The sequence below is a fragment of the Chaetura pelagica genome, unplaced genomic scaffold (assembly GCF_000747805.2).
Source record: "Chaetura pelagica isolate M959 unplaced genomic scaffold, ChaPel_1.0 scaffold67, whole genome shotgun sequence".
Taxonomy (NCBI): domain Eukaryota; kingdom Metazoa; phylum Chordata; class Aves; order Apodiformes; family Apodidae; genus Chaetura; species Chaetura pelagica.
The window spans coordinates 2,416,486-2,423,230 of NW_009954107.1; positions in this window are offsets into that span (position 1 = coordinate 2,416,486).

A 6,745-nucleotide genomic window follows, 5' to 3' on the forward strand; every position below is an offset into this window, starting at 1 on the left:
AACACCATACCCCCCCCCCCCCCCCCCCCCCTACTTCTGCTGCCTGAGGCATTGTAATGGAAGCTGAAACCATTCCACTGAAGAAATGTATAGAACTACTTGCAACTTTGGGACTGAGCTTCCTTTTTTTCCCCTCCTCCCTTTTTTTTAAAGCAGAAAGACACAAAGAAAGAAAATGTAAATAAAGAGTTAATCCAGTTTATTCTGAACTTGATTAAGTAAAGTGTTACATGAAAGACAAAGCATTTGTTTGGGCCCTGGCATTTAAATGCAAAAACTGTCAGTTTGCCAAGAAAACATTACACCTCCACAACTTAAAAAAGCCAGCTAGTGAAGCTTCATACCATTCCAGAGGAAGAAGGAATGGCATTTCCCGTGTCAAAAAGGAAAAGGTTGGCAGCTAATGAGGACTGGAGAATCCAGGAAATGAATTTGATTATGTATGCAAATGACTTTTCATTAGAGTCAGTTAAAAGTTAACTCTTTGCTTAGAAGGAAAGCTTCAGAACAACACCCACAGATGTCCTGGAAAGTATGTGCATGAAAAACAGCAAGAGTAAGTGGAAGACTTGAGCTGGAGTGAGCAAGCGTGATGGACTGTGGACTGACAGCAGTTGGAAGCTTAAGGCAGGCACCACAACTAACAACACTCCTCCCTCCCACACAAACACCTGTTCCACTTTCACACACCCAGCTCTTTGGCCTACAAGTTGAAGGAAAAGGAAGGAAATGTGAACAAAAAGCTCAAAAGTTTGGATTTCACCCAAGGGGCAACAGCAGGCAAATGACCAGCTTATGCCACAGATCATCAGCTGGACTCTCCTGCTTTTGAAGGAATAGAAGTGAGAAAGGGCCACACAAGTTCTCCAATCAGCAAACCGCCCATCCTTGGCACCAGAAGAACAAGATGAGCCAGAACAAATAATGCTCAGTCAAAGCAGTGGCAGAAACCACAATTTGCCTTCGGAAGAAATCTCCAGGTACGTATGTGTTTTATAAGAAGTGGCCTTTGACTAGTAAAAAGAGTCTGAAAATACAACATACCAGTTGGCCACATACTGTGATCACAAAGGCAGTTGTTTCTTCCAAGTCTGCCTGCCAGTTTTTCAGAGCATCATAACTTGTGGTATCTGAATTTAAAGGTCTTTTGTAGCTCAATCCACTCCCACACTCTGTTACTTGGAAAAGAGGACAATAATTATAAAGGAGTTAGTCTGTTTACACACTGAGGAGCACTGTGCTCAGGACATTTTTTGATCTACAGTGAATCAGCTCTGAATTACATTAATTGCATACAGGACAACCTCTCTCAGTCTAATAGGTTTTGCAAAGTTTGTTCTCCAAGTTCAAGGGTTGTGCATGAGCAACAGAAGAATCCCAGTAGTGAGGCTGCCTCTGTTGGTTATTTTGCATTTAAGGTAACTCCAGTCACAAGGCTTGCCTAAGGTTTTCCACTACTAGTCTAGTCTTTTAATCTTGCTAAGCTTTCTCTATTAGGCAAATGATGCTGAAGCACCATCTTATTTTTAAAGCTGAACATAAATTCAGGTACCTGGAAGCACTTGGATTAGACATAACCTTTTCTCAGGATACGCCCACCATCTGAATTACACTAATATTTAAGACTTCCAGTAGTTACATAAAATGTGTATCAACTTAGTTCCCAAAATACTGCATCTGCATTCCTGTGAGAGGGGGAAGAGATAGGTAGGAGCCAGTGTCAGGAAATGTCAGAAGAAAGAGATGTAAAACAGAACAGGAAGACAGCTAGCAACTGCAGCATACTCCTCTATGGACCCCATTACTCCCTAAATTGAGCATTCCTTTTCCGTCAACTGAAACCCCAAGCAAAATGTGCCTCCCCATCCACAGCAGCCAATGTGTTTAGTAGCTGGTGTTACCACATTTTTTCAAATTATGCTGAGAGACAATAGGTCTGAACAGACCATATAAGAATATGAAACTTAAAAATATGTACTACCCCAAGCAACCATCGTTTGGATTTAAAAGCAAGACATTAAAAGTATACTAAGGCTGTGAGGTGTCTAGAAGCCAACAAGCATAGCAGCCACTCATTCCACTTCCTTTTTGGATGGGATACAGTCTCTTTGTATTATTCCAAAATTCCTTTTACAGAGGTCCCGTGTTTCACTCGCAGGTCAGGCAGTTTTCTTGTGCTGAATGAGAATGGCACAATAAAGGGGAAAGGGATCTGCTTTGTTCCAGCTTTCAGTAAGTAAGATAATGCCTTGCAGGACAATGGATGGTGTTAGGTCTAAGTACCTACGGGGACATCTGACTTCTCTCCCCATTTCTGCCAGGTGCTGCACAGGCAACCCAGGAGGTTGTATTGTTTGGCTAGTACCCAGTCTGTGATCCCACTGGCTGTATTTTGGAAGTACTGATCACAACAGCAATCAAGACAGAGGGAGCTATGCTGCAATCACATGAAGTACTGCAAAATGTTCACAAACTTTTTACATCTCAGTTCAGGTCTTCAAAGTTAAACAGCAATCTTGGTTTCAAATTCTGTACCTCAGAGCTCCATATGTAGCATATCCTTTACTTTTCTAGGTATCAGGGAGACTACAACATAAACTAATCCAAAAAGAGGTCTGAAGCCCTCAAAGAAGGTTGATGTAGTTCAATACCAGCATGCCTTCAAGGACCATGGAATTAAAAATACAGGGAGTGCACTATAGAAAAACTGGTAAGAAAATGAACCATCTCAATGCAAAGTTTGGATGGTTCACAAAAAAAGTGAAGCTCAGGGCTACACATCAAGTGCTGAACATTAACACTCCATGTCTTGGCTGAGGCAGAAACTTTGTGAAAGGGCCAGCATGGGAAAAAAAAGGATAGAAGTGATTGTGCGATAAAGAGCCTTGTGTGTACAGGGCACCTGCTGTGGTCCTGCTGTTTTCTTGTCTTGCAGTGCTTGAATGAGCTACAGACAGATAGAGGGGTTTTTTTTAAGCTGAGAGTTGGGTACTGCTGAGAAGAATATAGTTCTTCTACATAGGAATACAGCAGAACAAAGCTTCCATGTACCTGTCTGGAGAAAGGCAGAAGAGCAGCTGTTGGGCCTGGATAGGACAATAAAGCAACTTAGAACAGCTCCCATTTACCCAAGGTGCACATCAAAGCTTCCCCCAAGGTCAACTACACCAGCCTCTGCTCTGCCAACAAACAAGTAAAACATACTGCATTTTCTTTGTGAGGCTGGTACTTGATTCTCAGGCCCTAGAATGGGCTGCTCAGGGAGGTGGTGGAGTCACCACCCCTGGAGGTATTAAAAAAACACATAGATGTGGCTCTTCAGGACATGCTCTAGTGGGCATGGGGGGTGGTGTTGTGTTGTTGCTTGTTAGGTGGGTTTATTTGTTTGTTTCCTCCTGGGTAGGTGGTTGGACTCTATGATCTTAGAGGTCTTTTCTGACTGTGACGATTCTGTGATTATATGATCCCCAAAGCAGTGACCCACTAATTTTCTTCAACTTCTGAACAGGCTCTATAGGCTGCTCAGCTGAGTATCTCCCTCCATCAAGAAGCCTGCGAGTGCAGTGCCTGCCCACACTGTTTGAGAGAAATGTCCCAGTCACCCAAATGGGCTTGAAACGCAGCCAGGCAACTTTGTCTATCCTCATCTCAAGCTCCCACTGCCAGTAATGTCTCTGTTACACAACATCACCACAACACATCAGTAGGAATCCTGCTTCCCACAGCCCTCAGTGCCAGGGCTACCTGCAGTCAGAAATACCTGCTTAAACCACACTTTGTTTTTTTTTTTGTCTTGCTATTTTCACTCCTGCTCTGAGGACAAAGGCATCACAATGTGAGCCCTTACAGAACTGCCTCCCAGCCACCAAAACTGGCAGACACAGGGCTGAGCAGTAGCTTTTTTTAAAAATAGATTTACCTCTTACTTGGAGGTTAACTGGTGCTGTTGGCCACAGCTTGCACAGGTGTGTGTGATTTCCTGTTCAGCCAGACCATCAGTCTTATTTTAGAAAGCTCTTCTGTGTTTTCCTGTGGTCTGGTTCCACACCTCCACACACAGGCCGGGGCTGCCACATGAATAACACAGTGCTGAGGTTACGCGACACTTTCCCTGTTCAAAACACTCAGTGAGGAAACCCACGGGTATTATTTATTGTAAACACTTCCCACAGACTAAACCCAACAGGTACCAGCAGATAGTCTTGCTCCTTTGCATTTTTTAGTGTAACGTGACAACAAAGGAGCATACTCAAGAACCACTATATGGAATGAGGTGTATCTGCTAAATTTTTCCTGTGTGAACATTTTAGATTGGCAATTGAAAGCTTTTGCCAATTATACTTCTCGGCTGTGGGTATCTGCCAAATAGTTTCTTATTTATTGGAACAAAAATGAGTAGTAGAAGAGTTTTTTCCAGCATAAGGCATGAAACTGATTCCTGCTAGTATAAATCACAAGCAAGAGCAGAGCTGATCTCAGAGATTTTTTTTTTTTTATAGACACCTGTTCCTGCAATTCCTAAACTGCAGTCTCAAACCTTTGAAGTATTTTGAAATACAAATTTTTGCTACAATGAGGCTTCTTTTCTGGTATTGAATATTTCTGAGAGGCACTACTTTCTATAGTCATGTTTACAAATGCTAGTCCCACAACCTATCCAATGCAGACAAGCTCCCACACCTTTGGAGCTCTCCAAGGACTCATGCCAGGTAAGTTGGAGAGAGTCAGCATTCCAACAAACAGCAATAATAAAAGCACAGTACATGCTGCAACACATCCCAAGAGGACCTAAGTCACATCACTATAAAGCACCAGCCTCCACTGCACACATATTAAAAAAAACACATGAAAGACACATGGATTTGAGATGGAATATCATGATTGCCACCCTAATAGAATTCAGCATTTTAATCCTGGACTGTACAGTCTCTAGCAGCCTAATTTCAACATTGTTTTTGAACACAGATGTCTCACCAATAAACGGCAATGAAAGCATCCATAACTTCTTCTAGAGCAATATGCTGAAATAATTGCTTTTTCCTTTCTTCTTAAGACATAAACCACCTAAAAAGATTAATAAGTAAAAGTGTAAAAACTAGTAAACATATCCTAGCTTTTTTTCTTTGCAGAAGTTTTGCACTTCCAAGTTTGTTTGGTTATGAAAGCTTCTAAACACAAATTATGTAGATTACCTATAATAAATATTCGGGTTGCAACGAGGTAAAAAAGAGTTGTTATGTTACTTTTAGTCTTCTGAAGTCATGCTAATGTAAATACTGATCAAAGATTGCAGTAACTTACATTTTCAGTCCTTGCCTGTTGTAGGTGGATTTTGTTGAGCAATAAGATTTATAACTTTGTCATGATGCAATGTACGTAAGGCTAAATTAATTCAGGTGCTAATGAAATGTGGTCTGGGGACTCTCGTGCTCCAGCTGGGTGATAACTAGGGCTTATCACGGGCAGGTCTAGGAAAAGGCTGGGAAATACTTAAGCTTGTTTTGCAGTTACTTTGAGCTCTTGGGAAAGGAGTAACCCTTCTACAGGATCACCCTGAAATTTTCTGCCTATGCAAGAGAGGTAATGATAATGTTTTTAACTTGCTTGCAAACAATATGGTTATATGAAGTCTGACAAAAGACTACTTTAATGAATCTTTCCAGTTTAGTGTCTTTTAAAGCCTGAGATAGGTAGTGTGCCTTCTCAGGCAGCTCAAGTAAACTGTTAATTAAGCAACTGGCTTCTGAGTAACCTTGCAGAACTTGCTCTGTTTGATGCCTGTTGGCTTGAAATTCTGCTTTTGATAGCTGCCTGCCAACACAAGCAACTCTGTACATTTCCCAAAGCAAAAAGAGGATCCTAAAGGTAGTTCCTGCTTATAGGGAAAACAAAGCCTTGCATTCCTCTCTCCTTGGTGAAGATTATAATGGCTCCATATTGACTATAACCCTGTGTATTTGAAACTACACAACAGCATTTCAAAACCAGCAGTTTTCCTGAATTGCAAGACTTTAGATTTGGTGATTATAAGATGGAAAAGTTTTTCAAAATGGACTGCAGAAGGACAACCTCAGATATACCTAAGAACTGTAGAGGGGGCTTCCCACTGACTGTGATTTTGTGTAGTTTTTACTACAAAATACATACAGGTTTGGTTCTTCTGTAGCCTAAAGGAACACTTCTTGAGGGGTTTGTATTTTCTATGAATATGTATTTTCTTTATTCAGAGCAAATTCAGCCATTTTTGTAAAAAGCCACTTTTGTACCTTTTACATTATTTCAAATGTTTGCATATCTGAATTTCCACTGCAAATGGACAGTGGGTTCTATAGATTTGTTGTTGAAAAATGCTTTTCGCTCTTTTCCCAGGATATATTTCTTATATTTACAGTATATGTGAATTATACAGGAGTTCTGTTGTGTGGGTGTGGTGGGATTTTTGTAGGTGGTCTTTGGTTGTGTGGTTTTGGTTTGTTATTTGGGTTTTATTTTTTTCGTTTGTGAGGTTGTTTTCTTTTTCCTTTCCTGAATAGTCTATGTGGTTTTAAGATTCTGGAGATGACAAGCTTTTAACATCAGGGCACCTGGAGGCACTTCAGCACAGTATAGACTTCCTAACACTTGGGAGTACTGCTTGTTTTAGAAGTGGAAGAGTGCAATGCATGTCTGGGATAAGGAGTCATCTACAGAACTGATAGGTCAGCAAACCTCAAGCTTACAGTTCAGGTCCTGCTTCTTCTTTAGT